The sequence below is a fragment of the Mytilus galloprovincialis genome, chromosome 3, assembly GCF_965363235.1.
Source record: "Mytilus galloprovincialis chromosome 3, xbMytGall1.hap1.1, whole genome shotgun sequence".
In the NCBI taxonomy this organism is placed as follows: Eukaryota; Metazoa; Mollusca; class Bivalvia; order Mytilida; family Mytilidae; genus Mytilus; species Mytilus galloprovincialis.
The window spans coordinates 30340103-30358953 of record NC_134840.1 but is presented as its reverse complement, the minus strand read 5'-3'; the positions used below and the strand labels follow the sequence as shown (position 1 = coordinate 30358953).

Below are 18851 nucleotides of genomic sequence, written 5' to 3'. Positions count from 1 at the left end.
AGGTATTTGTACGTATACCTTAAAAACAAAAAAGACAAAAAGTACAAATGTGAGAGTACTCCAGTAACTGACTGCTAGTTCAAAGCCAAAAAACAACTAATTCAAACAATCATGTATTCTAAAAGACTAATGTAACAAAATTAAGGAGATGTGGTATGATTGCCAATGACACAACTATCCGCTAAACCTTTAACAAAGAGAAAACTCATACTGTATAGTCGGGTATAGAAGTCCCAGACATAACACATATGGGTCATTATCAAAAAAACATGCAAAACTATGTTATTTGGTTTGTTTCAGTCAAAAGACATGAAAATATATCAACATGTATCAAAATAACACTTGCATATGTTAGATATGAATGTTTTGTGATACAATATACAGTTTACAGTATGAAATGTTATAAAAACATCCTTAATGTTTTGTTAAACCCTTGGACATAGCCAGAATCAACTGTTATTTTTTACTATTAATCCTTTCAGATCTGTAATAGGACTATTATTCATATCATTTGTTGGTAACACCATTGACACGATTCTATGAAAGGATGACCTAAAAATGTAAAAATTGAAGGAACTCTTCATTTTTCCCATTGCATATTTCTGAATATCGTTGCTAAAGTTTTCCCAATTTAAATGTCACATATGGGTCATTATAAAAAAAAATGCAAATTTCTATGAGATAATATTTTGAAAAAAGATGTCATTGTTTAAAACATTAAAATGTGTCCCTCTATTCTATAGTATTGTAGCAACGATATTCAGACAATTTTGTCAACGTACAACTTTCATTTTCGTCCGTTAGGCGTCCGTTCGTGCTATCCGGTTAGGTGTGACCGAGGCTTAATAAAGATCTAATTTATAACAAAACATATTGGAAATATGACATACATAACCCAACGGCAACCACTGAACTACAAACTCCTGACTTGGGACTAATAAGGTTATTTACGACATGAAGACTTTTCACTAGCTTTTTAATGGTTTTGTCGTTGGGTTGCTGTCTCATTGACGTACGTCTAGAACTCATTTTTTTTGCTCGCAGATGTTTTTTACACGAGTACGCTTTTTAACACACACACTGGTTGCAATAGCTATACTCTATATTGTAAAATGAAAGTTGATTTCAAAATCAGACAAGAGTTATTACCTCTGAGAAAACATAAATTTCAGAAATTGAGAATAAAATAAGGTGTATATACAGTGTGATTTGATCCCGTTGTAATCCAATAGAATTATCCAATGATATACAATGTCCATCGATTCACAATACCAGTAAGCCCGAGTCTAAAAGTCGTTTCCGCGAATATTTCAAAAGAATATTGTATTTGCTGGTGAATTATAGGATTCGGTCTCTCTCTCTCGAATAAATGCTACGAGACCGTTACGTCGTATAAATAAAAGAAACCCTTGATTTATGGCGAATTATTTAATAGAGAATATCTGCATTCTTCCATTGATGCCCGTTATCGCTGTATTCAGAGCTGGCTTTCCCTCTCAATGTTAATAATACAGCTTATCCGATTAATATCTTTTTCTTCGTTTAACTTCAATATCCATTCTTTGATAAAGAGTGATCATTAATGATCGGAGGACATAAAGTATCTTTACTAATTTGAAAATCTTTTCATTTGGAATCAATGTGACGTGACAATCAAAGTCAAAAGAGGAAGACTGAATCAGAAGGGTAATTAATAGACGACACACAATTTCAAAACTTTAGAACTTCAACCGAGCTGGAGGATTTAACATATGATCAAAGACTAGTGGAATATATATGTTCGATAGGTCGGACAAGTAAAAAATATAAATGGTTTAAGGAAGATCGGAATATGGAAATAAAGGTAAGGAGAAGTTTATAAACCATAGACACATAATACAAAATCGATTCTAAATTATACTTACTTTTTTTACATTTTTTTGCATATAATTTATTCTACACAACGTGGTGTTTTAACTGAAAACTAACTAAACCAAAGGAAAAAAAAAAACATAGGAAACTCTTCCATATTTTAACAGACCATGGTGTATTGAAGGACATCAATATCAATAGATAAGTTGGTATATGAAAAAAAACATAGATCTTCTTTAGGTTTACTTTTTCAGTTTGATTGCAATGTCGTTCTTATTCATTTTCTTCGATTAACACTTACAGACTGTCGTAAGTGTGCCAAAATTGCAATTTTAATGACATCTAGTTGGAAAGAAAAATTTAGGTAAAATATTTGATTAAGTAATTGTACAAGGTGTATTCAATATATAGCATATATTGAAAATATATGTTTCTAAACATAAGACTTCTCTATCCTTTACCTAGATATTCCTCATTATTATCTTAAAGAAAAAGTTCAAAAAATAAGTCAAGCTTTGTTTCATAAAAGCTTCCATTTAAGATACACATGTCTTGTTTAAGGAACGGGCAATTATATATTGGAAAAAATGATTAACACAGGAGGTTCGCTATGCTTTATTTTTTTTTGTAGACGAAACTTTTGTTACCTTTGGAAGTCGTCTTTTCAACAGACCGTTGACATTTTTATGGGAACCAAATTTGCTCTTCTTCTATTGTAAATATTCCTTTATTCATATCAAAAAGATCCATGTTCACCAAGTTATAATCTATCCATGTCGTCTTGGGTAACCCTAATCGCATACAGTATATTATGACTATTATGACATAGCTGATCTTAAACTTCAGTATCATTGAGTCTATAAACAAATATGTTAAAGGTGTTCATGCTTTTTTCTTAAATCATGATCTGTATTACAATTTGAATACCAAGTATTAAAATTCTAGTGTTGCTGTATAGTTACATTTAAAAATGTCATTGTGGTTATTCATCTAAAAAGTTCATCAAACCTTTCAACAAACTTATTCAGAAGTGATATAGTTCCGATACTGTTGTCAGATCATTGAAGATGTCATTTTTTGAATTGGTATTGATTCTATCATATGGTCTTTGCATCAGAAATAAACAAATTTAATCTAAAACCATTTTTTGATTTGATGCGAGTTGTATTCTTCTAGTATATTTTGTGTTTGTATAATACTAAACCCCTAACGGGAGGGATTCTGTTTGATCATATGTGATGAAGACATAATCTTTCAATTAGTATAATGGAGGTCTGGAGCTGGCATGTCAGTTACTGTTAGTAGTCATTTGTTAATTTATGTATCTTGATCATTTTGCTTAGTTTCTTCGGTAACCTATTCTAATATCGGACTCGAACTCTTTAACTGAGTTTTACTGTGACTTTTGCTGTGTGTTTGTTTATACTACATTGGCTTGAGGTGTAAAAGGGGTGGGGTGTTGTGATATCACAAAACATGTGCAACCCCGCTGCATTTTTCGCCTGTCCAAAGTCAGGAGACTCCGACCTTTGTTATACTTTTTGTTCATTTATATATGTTTTGAAGTTTAGTGTAACGTCCATTTTCACTAGTTCACATTTTTTAGGGGCCAGCTGAAGCCCGCCTCCGGTTGCGGGTTTTCTCGCTGTGTTGCAGGCCTTGGACAGTTTTCTGCTCTTTGGTCTGGTTATTTTCTCTTTGACACATTCCCCGTTTTCATTCTCAATTCTATTGAAAACAATTATAATTTTTATCAAGATTTTTCATAGACAACAACTTTATAACAGTGTGTTTGCCATTAAATCCCTTTGCTGAACAAAATTCGTTTTGGATCTTTAGTTGCTATGTATAAAAACGCAGCAACGTCCGGTCGGAAATAAAGCTTTAAACCTAAAGAATCGTGCACAAAGTGTCACACTCTTGTTACATGGAAGTTCTATCAGGAGTCCGAATGTGGCCTCTTGAAGGGTTACGCTGTTTGTTATTGTCTTACATGGCTTTCACGTGATTTCTCTTATCCAGTTACAGTCTTAATGCCTGTCGATCATTCTGGACGACCAACTCAGTCTGAAGAACTTTTATACTGGATTATTGTTCATTTATTTAAGTCCTGGATATGCTTCAAATATTTGTCACTGGACGAAAAGCAGATTTATTAAAATTTTGACTTTTTGCTTTAGAAAACTTGATAATGCTGAAACCTGTTGTGAGACCACGGTTTCGCTTTTGATATACACATTCCCAAACCGGAGTATGATAATTTAGGTATTGACAGACACCCAAAGTGTAAATCGCTTGCCTCAATAGATTTATAGGTGAAGCTACACTACTGATTTAATTAAATGTTTGGAAAAAGGACATACTTTTGCCATATCATATAGAATGAAATTCAAAACAGTGTGGCTGTGGCCATTGATTGACACATTAAATTCATCCATTGACTGGGACAATTTACGTGAACGTTTGTCTGTAACGACCACTGTTCACGACGTACCTACGATAGACATTTAAACTGTGGGGTCACCAAAGGTTTCTTAACGGCTTTAATTATAAAAAAAATCGAAAAATTAATCAGGAATAACCTATATGTTTTGATTTATATAATTGATATAAATCAAAACATCGTGTTATTTCTGATTAATTTTTCGAATTACTTTATTAAGGTGTTGAGAACCTTTGGTGACCCCATAGTTTAAGTGTCTTTAAAAAGTACATAGTAAGCAGTGGTCGTTACATACAAACGTTCACCTAAATTGACCCAATCAATGGATGAATTTAATGTGTCAATCAATGGCCACAGCCACACTGTTTTGAATTTCATTCTATGAAGTTTTGATACCACCATGAAAATGTTTTAAATCTTGAGAAGTTTGGTTCACCTCAATTTATGGTTTCTAGTTCAACATTCATATATAGTAGCAGACATCATGTCATTGATGGTACTTTGTTCACCCTGTCCTTTTACTTTGAAACTACGTGGCCGATTTAACTTTGATATTCAGGAATAGTGTACTAGCGGTCTTCTATACATACATGATCGTCGTCACGTGATCGTCGTTTGGTTCCGTCCGATTGGATGAAAACATGACTGCATGAGAAGATCTTTGAAACTGATCTGCAAATTATTAGAGAGTCATCTAAAAATGATGGCCATTTTGTTTTAGTCAGGTGGAAACATGGCGACTCCAATGATAAACGTCTATGTGAAATCATGTTTTCCTCTTTTTCTCTGAAACTGTGTGGCAAATATAAATCTCTGCTTGGAATTTTGTATCAAACTTAAAAGGATGATATACGTGGATCCTTTAAAATGTTTTCAATTAATTTCTTCATTATAATAACTTGTTTTTATCTGAAGCTACCAAATCTTTAAAATATTACTGCAATTAAAATTGAAATGCATTCCATGATTTATTATAAGGTTGAAGGGTAATCAAGTGGCAAGCATCTTGACAGTGTTCACATATAGTACCACCAAAAACTAAAAGAAATTCACTTTTTATCGTTTTGAGTAAGTGAATCAAAGCGTGCACGTATAGTTTGTATGCAAGGTACTATACATGAATCGTGCCAATTGAAGATAAAAAAAATATTTTGGTAGTCTTTAATGTCTTTTGTTTGAGACCGTATTTCGACCATTTAATATCTATACTTTTTGTCGATCCTGCGACTTTTGTCGCAGAAAGCTCGACATAGGGATAGTGATCCGGTGGCGGCGGCGTTAGCGTACTTCTTAAAAGCTTTATATTTTAGAAGGTGGAAGACCTGGATGCTTCATACTTTGTATATAGCTAGATGCCTCATGTCACGAAGTTTCTGTCAGTCACATGTTCAAGGTCCTTGACCTTATTTTCATGGTTCAGTGACTACTTGAAAAAAAGCTCTTATTATAAGTAATAGGATAACTATGTTTGGTATGTGTGAACCTTGCAAGGTCCTCATGCCTGTCAGACAGTTTTAACTTGACCTCGACCTCATTTCAAGGATCAGTGAACAAGGTTAAGTTTTGGTGGTCAAGTCCATATCTCAGATAATATAAGCAATAGGTCTAGTATATTCGGTGTATGTTAGGACTGTAAGGTGTACATGTCCAACTGGCAGGTGTCATCTGACCTTGACCTAATGTTCATGGTTCAGTGGTCGAAGTTAAGTTTTGAGTTTTGATTTTTTTTTCTAATATTAGTTCTATATGCAATAGGTCAACTGGTGGATGGAAATATTTTATGATTTATAGCGGATTATGTCAAATGTGAAGAGTCAAAAATTAGTTTTATGGTTCAATAAAATCAAAATAAATTATTGCCATTCATTATAAATAAATTTCTATCAAAAACAAGGCTCAAAGAACGTTTTATATTTATTATATAAACAATAACAACGTACACACATGTTGGCGTATGAATACACAAAGTCAGAGTGGGCGTGTCGCCATCAAAATTGACAACATTGAAAATAAAACTAATAATTTTAACCAATCAAAAGAAAATACACCAAATTTATTTATTTGAACTTGGCCTCATTTTCACGGTTCATTGCTCAGTGTTAAATTTTTGTGTTTTTGTCTGTTTTTCTTAAACTATAAGTAATAAGTTTTAGCTGTACATGTATGCCTGGCATGGTTCCTCTGACCTTGACCGTACGGTGACCTATAGTTGTTAATGTCTGTGTCATTTTGGTCTTTTGTGGATAGTTGTCTCATTGGCAATCATACCACATCTTCTTTTTTATATTGACCTAATTTTCATGGTTCATTGGTCAATGTTTAGTTTTCTTGGTTAATGTTAAGTTTATATGGCAGTTGTAATAATACTTTATAATTAGGACTATCAACATAATATCAATGATTAGTAAAGAAGGCGAGACATTTCAGTGTGTGCACTCTTGTATTAGATATAAGAAGATGTGGTATGAGTGCCAATAAGACACTTTTTTGTTTGTTAGATTTAAGATTTATGTCTCATTGATTTAAACCTACATCTATTTGTTTATGTAAAAAAAAAAAGGAATCGTGCGCATTTTTCTTTTAAAATGGTAAACTCTTTATGAGAATTGATTTTATTTAATATCAGATCGAGGCAAAATTTATTTCATTTATACAAGGAAAACCTCATTTGAATGCGTTTGTGCAATTGGTTCTATTCAGCTTCCAGCTATGAAATAAACTCATGTAAAATCTATCTTTATTATAAAGACTACAAAATCTAGTTTGGTTGTTTTGTATTTGTTCAAAGCAAAATTTATTCAAAAAGCAATTAATTATAGTTCTGTGACAGAATTGCATTGAATGTCGTTTGATCCAATTGTTTCTTTGGTTTCCAACGTATGCAAATCCACTTTGAAATCCAGTTTTAACTACTTATTCACGTAGTAAATCACAAGCGCTTTGGATTGAAATCAACATAGGCAGAAAATACAATCCGCAGTAATGATTTTCTTCTATTGACAGACTACAATCACAAGCTTTTATTCTTTGCTATAACACTCTTTTATAAATATATTTCATAAATACCTTTTTAGTTTATTCATTAAGTTTCAATACTCTTTGAAAGACCCTTTTCACAGTCACGAAATATACTTAATTGGTCTTTATAAATGAGCTTTATAAAGGTAATTTGAAATAAAGAAATTAAATGTTTGTAACGAACAATATGCTTTGTTTTTTAAGCAATACGATTTGATAAAAGCCTTTGTGCAATCGTTTCATTATTGTATGTGAAATAAAAGCGACTGCATGGTATAATTTAGACGTTATTTGTTTCTAGCATAGTTGTGTTAGTTTATTGTGTTTTCATCTTTTTTTCCATTGTTCACACTAACAAATATTCTTTGAGAATATGCAGCCTTCACATGACGTGTTTTTACCAGACAAAACTCATTGTACAGGAATCGGGTTACCACCATACACGATGATCTGTTTTTTGCAGAGTTTCGTGTAAAATAGAACTGATTTAAGAAATTCTACCCTGAGATTTATGAAACAGTCTTATGTATCGGCTTCCAATGGTAATTGATTAATCCATAATGAGGAAATTCAAATTTGGTTTATGTAGTGTAGGTGGGAAGAGTTTTTAAGGCATCAAAAGTTATGCTGCAGGGATAGACTATTACTGTCACCAATAAAGGTAGGATATGGTGAATTTTTTTTAATGAATCACTAAAACATATGAAAGGAATTTGTATCTATTTATTATCAAGTTATGTAAATGTATTTGTTCACTCATTTCAAAAATGTAAAAATGAAATAAAATTTTAGAAAACCCAAAACTAAACGGATTGTTCTTATACAATGCTATAATTCATATTTGTATAATAAGGGGGGATAATATCTGATGAAACTAACAAGGTGGATAAGAGAGTGTCTCTTCAATTCTCACTCCTTTTTTCTTCGTTTTTGATTTTTTTAAGCAATCGTCGACAGTATTGGTTCTAAACTCAAAGAGCCTGCTACTGAAGTTGAAAGTGGTTATTTTACCAGGATATAACATGTTTCCGCTAAGGTTGCATAATTAGCATGATGTATATCGGAAGTCTTTATGACACAGTCACTACAAAGCTTATATAATTAACGTATAATTAATGAAAACCCGAACACAATTTGCAATTTTTTACTGTTTTTATCACAAAGTTTTGTTATTAAACACATCAATATTCAGAAGTCAATTAAGTGTTGTATGATTAAACGCTGTGATAGTATCACCATTAACGATAATGTATTGAGGATTATCGAAACGTGTAAAAAAGCAGGATACAGAGTTAAAGGATAGTAGCGGTTCCCTCGTAACCTCTTTTGAACTTACATGCGGATGATGATAGGTTATATCTGGTTTAAAATACTATTCAATACTCGACAGTATTTAACACATTTGCAAACACGAACTCTTTATTGGTGGATGATTTACTAAGCCGAATATTGATAAAATGTTTTATATTCGATTTTTGATAAGAGTTCTCTTTTGAAATCAACAAAAGTGAAACCTTTCAACTACTCCGTGTTTCGCTGAGATATTACTGTTACATTAAAGTCTACGGGGAAATTTATTATCCATTTGAAAAAGAACTTATTAAATGCATTTAGTCAGAAAATCCACACTCACTGATTCTATTGTAAATCTTGCAAATAAAAACTTTTAAAATTCTCGAGCGAATTGGTGTAAATGGTTAAATGTTATTAAAATGTTCTATCAGCGTGTCCAAAAAAACAAAAGCTACCACGCCAAACGCATAGATGCCATAGAATATACAAGAAAGAAAAGTTTCATGTTAACATGTGTAAATTAGCATCAAAATGATCAGGGATTTACTTCAATGATATTTTTAAAAAATTTATTTCTGGTAAAAAGACCACACTGAAAGTGATGGAATTTATAAAGAGGTAAGTGAATTAGAATCTGCAAAAGACTGACATTTTTTTTTTATAAATGATATTGGTTTTAACCTGAGAAATGTTTAGGGATAATGATTTGATGATTTCGGGGGACCATCTTTTAAAGTCGTTATCAATGACTTTAAATTTAAATGAGGGTGCGGAAGTATCCGGACTGGTTCTAGTCATTTAAATTAGATAAAGGGTGAGGCTATTCATAGAGGGTCAGGGGGAAATAAAACCTTATGTTTTAACTTTTGTGTTGTTGTTTTTGTTTGCATTAGTATTCTGATTTATGTTTTTTTTTAATAAATTATCTTCATGTTTCATCTTTTTTGATTCATTACATTTGTAAATGTGTTCTTGGTTTACTTTTTAAATTGTTATTTGTATGGAGAGTTGTCTCATTGGCACTCACACCACATCTTCCTATATCTTGTTCTTATTCATATGACAGTTGCAATAACCAATGTTTATTTATGGTGTCCTCCATTCTTATTTTCCACAGAGGGACTGGATATATAAACCGCTTTTATTGTAATGTCTTTCCAATAGAAGCAAGAACACATTGAATAAATTAAGATATGAAAAACATTTACCTAAAAAATTAGTGGAAATTGTTTTTTAAAACGGGGGTCCATACCCCAATCACCTGGTTGTCTACTATAAAGGTTTATGCTGGTTTATATTGAAGCTTCTAGTTTAACGAAAAAGATAGACAGAAGGCAGTTTGGTGTAGCTTTAAGGTCTACCGGGACAAACAGGATATGTTGGTAGAAAAAAGTTAAACATACATATGTACATTTGTATATCAAAGTCCAAAAGTTTGAAACCTCGTTAGATCATCGTGTTTCACTTTTCCTTTAAGAAGATTTTATATTGTTTGCAGCTCTTTGAAAGTTCAAAATGTTTGTAGACTCGGTGCGATTTAGAGCTTGTCAAAGATTGAAGACACTTGTTCCGATGGAAGCAGCAGCTTGAAGGAAAGTGTTGAATACCATTATCTAGTATTTCTGTTTTGTGAACTGTATACCAATTCTGAAATTTATTGAATAAAACCTATATACACATTGATATGGGTTAGAAAAAATTGCACTTTCGAATGAATGAAAGCAAATAGTTAGTTGCAAAATATAAGAATAAAAAACGAATAGGGTAACAATCATTCAGAGGGTTAGACCTAGATTTCACTCAATATTCCCTGCACTTCACACCCCCCCCCTCCAAAAAAAAAAACCCCCGCCTGACACCACTCAATGTCGAATGTGTAAGTAGAAGTACAGTCTATTTCTGTTTTTATCACATTCCTTTGACGCAAATAAATCTACTTCTGCTTTGTTCGATGATCTTTTGAACAGCTACAACTTTGTACAATTATGTAAGGAAAATCAAAAACTATTTTCTAGTCCTTTATATTCAGAAGTCATTTACACATGCATTTCAAACGAGTTGATCACTATTTATCTCTTCATTAAAAGTGCATTTTCATTTTCCGGATCTATTAGCAAGAGAATTTGTATAGATTCAGACGAAACAATTTAACGGTTGAGATAAAAAAGAAGAAATGTTACCATGATTAACAAATTAATATTTACATTTCTATATAATGTGTAATTTATTTCCTTCCAATCACCGTGTGATATGTATATTAATATAGAATTAAAATACCGACAGTTGAAATTGTTATCGGTTATTATATCATTTACCGATATCAGAATAATGGACATGTTTGCATTCAGTGTGTGTGTGTTTGTGTGAGAGAAGGAGAAAAATCAAATATAAGTCGATTTTTCATGAAAAATAACTTATATTTTGGACTTAGTCTATCGCTTTCCTATCTCAAAGTATATATAATACTAAAATAACGAGGTCCAATTTTTAGCTGTATTTGGCATAACATTTAGGAGTTTTGGTCCTTAATGCTCTTCAACTTCGTACTGTATTTGACCTCATTGCCAAGAATCTGTCCGGTTTAAGGGAGATAACTCAATTTGATAACAATTATTTGTATCGACAAGGACGATAATACATCCTCGCTCCACATGGGGTTACTAGATAATTTGACAATTGCAATAAGACGCAAATTTAAGGGGTTGAACACCCGCTGGTCTGTAAGATAACTTCAGTGAAAACCAATACCAGATGTTATCGCTAAAATAATTTTGATTCATGTTTTCTAATTTTTGGTTCTATTTGTAAAATAAATTGAAGTCCGTAGTTCCGATCTTTGTTGAAACCGGGGACTACTGAATTAGTTTCTTAGTCCTAGTTGAAACATTAAAACGGCGCAAGATGTTTGACCCAAATTGGTAAATGAAAAATTCATATAAATAAATTATATTTTCTTATTTAAAATGAATTGATCATCAAACTGACTGAAAAGTATTTGAAATTTTAGTTCAAGTAACACAATTGGCCGAAATGTCGTTGTCTTACGAGTCTTTATTTTTTTTTATGTGTATCAAGGACGTATAACTAACAATATATACGTCCTTGTGTGTATATATATAACAGGTACCTTGAGAATTCGGAATGTCTGTCGTTTAATTCAATTTTAAAATTCATTGACAGTTAATAATTATTAAATGTACACTCACTTTGAGCATGGAAGTAATATTACTTCTATGCTTTGAGTGAGGATAACAGCACAATTCCGCGAGTTCTGATTTGTTTTTCGTAAATTCTTTTGTTATAAATGAGGCCGTTAGTTTTTTCAATTAAATAATTCCATATTTTTTTTAATGTTGGGGCCTTTTATATCAGACTATACGTACGGTATGTTTTTTTCCTCAATGTTGAAGACCGTACGGTTGTCTATAGTTGGATACGACCACCTATTATACCAAGTCAGGAATATGACAGTTGTTACATGTATCCATTCGTTTGATGTGTTTTATCATTTGATGTTGCCATTTGATTACGGACTTTTCGTTTTGAATTTTCCTCGGAGTTCAGTATTTTTGTGATTTTACTTTTTTTGTTTGAACTTTGGTGGACAGTTGTCTTATTGGCAATCGGATCACATTTTTTTTTTCATATGTATGTTCGATGTGTACTGGTGGATAACTTATCTTCAAATCGGTACTTTAGATCTTTTGTATTCTGTAGATAAGTTTCATGCCCAATGTACAGGGAAGCATTTTCCTACTAATTTTAAGAGTTTGGTATTGTGTTGTGCTTTTATACCACAGATAAATTTGAGCACTCACAAACATTTTAAACCCCGCCGAATGCCACGTTTCTAGTTTTGTTTGATAAAGTCAGGAACAAATTATTTGTTATTATGAGGTTGCCGTTTCTTGTTATCCACAAGAGAAAATATGACACAGAAATTTTGTTAGTCTTATGTGTGTGTGTGTTTTTTTTCAAATTTGTTTTATATGTTACGGAGTTTTGTGTGACGTTCTTTTCGCTAAATTATATATAGTTATAACATTATTGTATTGAATATCCCCCCTTTTTTTGCGTTAAAGACCCATTGGTGACTATGGGTTGTTTTCTGCTCTTTTGTCGGGTTGTTGCCTCTTCGGAAATGTCATATTTGTTGACCCTTTCCTGTTTTTAATAAAATCATACAAGATTCCAGCATCGTTTCCACCATATATCCACCTCGAGTATCCACAAGTATATAGCCTGAAGCTGACATGTTAATTGTCATACAAGTAACTGTTCAAAGCTAACAATCTTTATCGTTTTGTGAAGAAATTATTGACTTTTTATTTAATATTGTTTCGGTTCAATGAATTTTAATTCAGTTGAAGAGCTTGGGATAAAATAAAATGACAAGGCAATTCTATAAACAGCAGTTTATTTTCATTTTATACAAGAATACTGTTGTATTTAGATATATATGTTAGTTTCGATTATTTTAGTCATCAACAAGTTTCTTTTTGACGGCGAATGTAAATTTATATCATTATATGGTAAAACGTGTCTTAAAAGGGAATAACTTTCTAATGTATTGTGCGCACACATTATTCGTATATTTAGTTTTAAGAAATTAATAACAGAAACTTAGTTTTGAAGAAAAATCTATTATCTGTTTTTATCTTGCCGTATAAAGTGGTCGAATTCAGTGGTGTATTATATATATATGCTGTTTCATGCATGCACTGTTAAAGTGCGACGAAATGGAATTGTTCTCCTTTATGATTGTGTATTCCAATCGTGAGAAAATAGCCTTAAAAAGGTTATACAAGTATTGTTACGAAAAAGAGTCAAAAGGACCAGTTAAAATGCAACTAGTCACTGGGGGAGTTGTCTCAAGTTGACAATCTGCCATCATACAGCTACTGCTGAACTCTTTTTTTTTTTTTTTTACCAAATATGAAGAGAAACTATTTAATCCCATTAATTACAAAAAAAAATGTGATTGTGTATTGATAAAACACTCAGTTGAACGTGCGTTTATTTAATACAATGCGTTAACTTTTAGATTACGATTGCATATTCTCATACTTTATTTAATATCGGTTATAAGCACGTGATAACAAACACAAACAAAAACTTTGAATATATAATTAACTTCAATAATAAAAACGTGAATTTCATATTATTTATTGTTTTTTAATTCCTTCAGCCCTAAACCAAGTTAATACAAAACGTCGTTTACACTATATCACATGAATTATTATATCTCAGCATGACTGTATAAACAAGATTGTGTAACAGGGAACTATCTGTTTACACAAACAATGTATCCTGTTGTCAAATAGAAATTGATGGAATAAAAACTTAAATCGCCTACTTTTAAATCAAATTTGGTGCAAGGAGACAATAACCAATTTAAAAATAAACCACACCACATTAAACTATAACTTTTCATCTTTCTCTTGGTCACAACAGCTAAGGAATGTCATCAGTAAAAGTATTTTATTTATTTTTTCAAAGCTGACCACTTTCCCTAAAAATGGCATTTTCTGTAAGAATAACGGCAAATGTAAGCCATTTGACATCACTGTATGAAAAATCTAAATTTGTTGCATGAAGTTTAAACATTATTTTAAAATAATTTACATTTTTAAAAAGAAGACACATTAAGGATTCTGGTGATCACAACAGCTAAGAAAACAACCGGGAAGAAAATTGAATATCGTCTTATAAAGATTATTTTCCATATAACTTCTATATAACGATTGTCTCCATGTAGGGTATCTGAATTCACGCATGCGCAATGTCGACCGGACTGATTCTTGACAATGTTTTAACTTTTTTGGATTCGAGCGTCACTGATGAGTCTTTTGTAGACGAAACGCGCGTCTGGCGTATATACAAAATTTAGTCCTGGTATCTATGATGAGTTTATTTACAACCACTAGGTCGATGCCACTGCTGGTGGAGATTTATTTCTCCGAGGGTATCACCAGCCCAGTAGTCAGCACTTTTTGTGCTGACATAAATTATCATCGATATGGTTATATTTATAAATTAACTGTTTACAAAATTTTGAATTTTTGAAAAACTAAGGCTTTTCTACCTCAGGCATAGATTACCTTAGCTGTATTTGGCATAACATTTAGGAATTTTGGTCCTTAATACTCTTCAAATTCGTTCTTTATTTGGCCTTTTTAACTTTTTTGGATTCGAGCGTCACTGATGAGTCTTTTGTAGACGAAACGCGTGTCTGGCGTATATTCAAAATTTAGTCCTGTTATCTATGATGAGTTTATTTATCAGCCGTCATGGGGTAAACGACAAACCAAAGAATCCAACTTTATATAAAACTAATATAGGACAATGGTGTTAATTAAAAATTACACCACTCCAGACCCTTTTGTTTTCCACATAATTAATAAATAAATGCCAATAATTAACAAGTTCCGGGTCGAATTCGATACCGATACCAAGAGTTTAGGTGTCATACCACCAATTACTCCCTCCAATCATGGAAGTATTATATTGTCAATATAATACTTCCATGCTCCAATTTAGAAAGTAGGCCTACTCGGACAAAAAATAGTGCATTTGATGTCATTGTTTACTTAAACTAACCAACAAATTGGCAGAAATGAAACTTTCGGTGAAAGAGAAATATATAAAGACCATTTTGAGCTAAAATTTACTTGTTTATGAGTTTGCATTCAAAACTGAGGATTAATGCACTCCATAGTATACTAATTTAAGATTTCCAGTATGATGACAATACAAATACTAAAAATCTGGACTCAAAATAAGGCGTATAGGTACAGTTTTCAATTTGAAAGGCGACATGACATAAAACAGCTAATTAAGGATCCAACTTTATCTATATCTAAAATATGACAATGCTGTTGATTAAAAAATACTTCATTCCAGGCCCTTTTGTTTTCCAAATAATTAATATTACCAATAATTGATTTGTTCCAGTGCATCTTAATGACTTAATCAGGTGACAATACCCATACTAAAATAAGGCTTACGCATAGTTATATACCTTAATTCAGTCACGGACCCGCGATATCACGGGTGTGTTCTAGTAATAATAATAGTACTAAATGAGGGAAATTTCTTAGAATTGATACATATAACTGGTGTACAAGAGTTGCTGCATATGCAGAGGGAAGTAAATTAAGAACTTACAAATTGTTTAAAAATAACTATTGTACTGAAAATTATTTGCAAAATATTATATCTTTAAAGAACAGAAGTTCATTTGCTAAATTTAGATGTGGGGTAGCTCCACTAAAACTAGAAACTGGAAGATATGAAAAGAAAGAAGTCCACGAGAGGACATGTTTTAACTGTAGCTCTATTGTTGAAGATGAAATGCATGTCATTTTAAAATGCCCATTATATGTGGATCTAAGACAAATCATGATACATGAAGCTTTACATTTTAATGAACATTTTAACCTTTTATCAGATAATGAAAAATTTATATTTTTATTTAGTAATGACAATGTTGCTGCTATAGTTGCCAAAACCTGCAACAACATTTTATTAAGAAGAAATAGTATTTTATTTCACTAGTTTTTAAAGAAACAAATGTTTTAATATCATTTAGTAAAAATGTATATTATGTCAGAATTTTTAATTCTAAATGTGTAAAAATAAGTTTATATGTATATAGTATATCTTAAAAGTCTCTCATAAATCTTTTTAAGATTGGTACATGCAATGCAAATGTTTTAATGTTTTAAATCTATGTATGTGAATCTCATTTTATGTTTGTATGTGGTGAGACTATAATAAAATATTGAATCTGAATCTGAATCTACATATGGAAATTCTCATATAATCAATAAAATAATCTTTCACGGACCTTTCTAAAGAATGTAATTATTTTTACTCTAAAATCTACTTTCAGATGATATAAAATTTAGTTGATTTAAAAAAATGCTATTATTTGACTCTGATAAATCACTGTTTGTATGCAGAGCTTACACATTGTAAAACCAAAAGGTTGACTAGGGTATGTAAATATGGGTTTTATCTAACTTCTTCCACACTGAGGTAAAACTTCTGCCAATGTAAGCTTTCTGTTTGGATGTGAGGGCTGTAAAAATATAAACCACTTTCGGTCATATGGAGACATTAAATTCGATGCCTGGCGTAGAGCGAGTAACACGCTTTCTCTTCTTTAAAGAATCTTTGTAACATCTCTACGGGGCTGATAGATAAATTTTAAAAAGCAAAATATTTTGCAATCATATAATTATGAGCGTCGACGCAAGTTTTGATAGATCTATATTTTAATTAAATTGAATGTTTGCCCCTATCAAAATTACCCCCATTTCACAGTGTCAGTCCCATATATTACAGTAGACCTTCTTTGTAGAACCTATCGAATATAGGGTAATATATACATGTCATTTATCTTTGCTTCAAATAAAAAAAACATGGCATTGATAACGTTTCATTTTGTCAAGTACTGCAGTGAAAATATAAGGCAACATTTCATTCTACCTAAGAAAACAACTAGCACCAGATGTAAACAAAGCAGCTGTTCATCACTTTTGTTTCCAATTTACCAGCTTTAACGGGTCACCTAAAGTAAACAAAAAATTAAGCAATACCAAATAAGAACGTTGCTTAGGAAAAAAACCCGAGATATATGTTTATGATTAAGAACACAATTCTACAATGAAATACAGTGGTACTTTCCTGTTTGTCTATTTTTTTTTAGCCATGGCGTTAATTTTCGATCTATAAGTTTGACTGTTCCTTTGGTATCTTTTGCCCCTCTTTCTACTGCCGTTAAATTCACGAAACATTTTTTCCATCCTATATGAACATGAAGCTGGTTGTGACGTACATTGTTTATGTCACATAACACCTATCCACTGTATTTATCAAAATTTATTCCTGTCCTTAGAATCAATGAAATAACATATGTCATGTGCATTTCAAAGAGGTGACAATATAGAAACCATAAAGGTTGACTGTGTGGGTATTTATTGGAAAGAGGTTTTCATGCAGCTAGTTTACGGGATTCACAAATACGCAACCACGTACAAAAGTCATCAAAGACACGAGGCTTAAGGTGTAACACCACTAATTCGGGCCCGCCCAGAAAGCACATACCAGAAAGTAGTACATATTTAACACAAAATAGTTCCTACGCATGAGTGTAACTTTCTAAATATGTAGAACATTTATTGTAATTTTGGATATTTAAAAAACTGCACCAAATTTTAAAAAGAGGTTACATTTTGCCTCTTTGTCAGATCTGAAGTACCTGTTTTGGTATATCCGAAGTTCCGGGTGTGTCTGCTTGAAATTGAGGAATTTAACATAGAAAGAAATGGGGCCGTGAATTAGGGGTGTACGTCCTTAGCATTGGTCATGTGCATTTCGTCTACATTTGATTTATAGGTGGCACTCGAATTGCACCATTGTCAGAAGGCCAAAACAAGTACTATATTGAAAAGGATTGAAAACCCAAAATTTTAAATTGTTCCAAATACGACTAAAGCCTTTTAGCCTGGGATAGAAAACTCTTAAGTATTTCAAAATTTACGGAAAATGGCTGTCGCGTGTCAACACAGAATTACTGACCACTGTACTGGTGCCATGATTAAACGTCCATCAGCAATTATAAAGACTCAAAAAATATACCAGGGTTAAAATTTGTTGTACTAGACGTGCGATTTTTAAAATCTTCAAGACTCATAAGAAACGAACGAATAACAATCTAACGAGAGTGCCAGTAAAAGATGTACCGATATTTAAAACAGCGAACCTTTTTTTTTTCAAATGACAGCAAGAAAAATATTTTGGCTACTTCACTCGTTCATATGCTTATATTTTATTTAACATTTTATGTTGAATCAAACTGAAGCCCGCCTCCGCACTCATGAAGATGACCTATCAGGTTCATATAGAAAAACACTAATAGCAGTTCCATTTAAAGTAAGGCTATATATTTAGAAATGGGCTCCTAATGGGTAGTAAATATAAAAATAAAACCAAGAACAGTTTTAGGTCACTGTACGATATTAACTATGAAAAACACAAATACGGTATGTAAGCCATAAAAGGCCCGGTATACCAACATTTGAAACAAATCAAAAGAAAAAACACAACTGCCCAATTTATACTAACACAATAAGCAAAAGCAAATATGATAGGCAGCAACCTAACATTGGACTGGCATGAAGAATGTGACAGGATTTAATTTAAATTAGCGTTCAAATAACTCGACTCTGAAAACAATCAA

General features: G+C 31.9%; 1 long non-coding RNA gene across 2 annotated transcripts in view; it reads left to right on the top strand.

Moving 5' to 3' along the window:
* Positions 1-7670: 7670 nt before the first annotated feature.
* Positions 7671-18851, top strand: part of LOC143067673 (uncharacterized) — a 112487-nt gene continuing 101306 nt past the window's right edge. Inside the window, exon 1 of one of the 2 annotated variants that reach the window (XR_012976002.1) lies at positions 7671-7973. This is a non-coding gene — a long non-coding RNA (uncharacterized LOC143067673). The remainder of the gene's footprint in view (positions 7974-18851) is intronic. The other variant, XR_012976007.1, reaches the window with a different exon arrangement.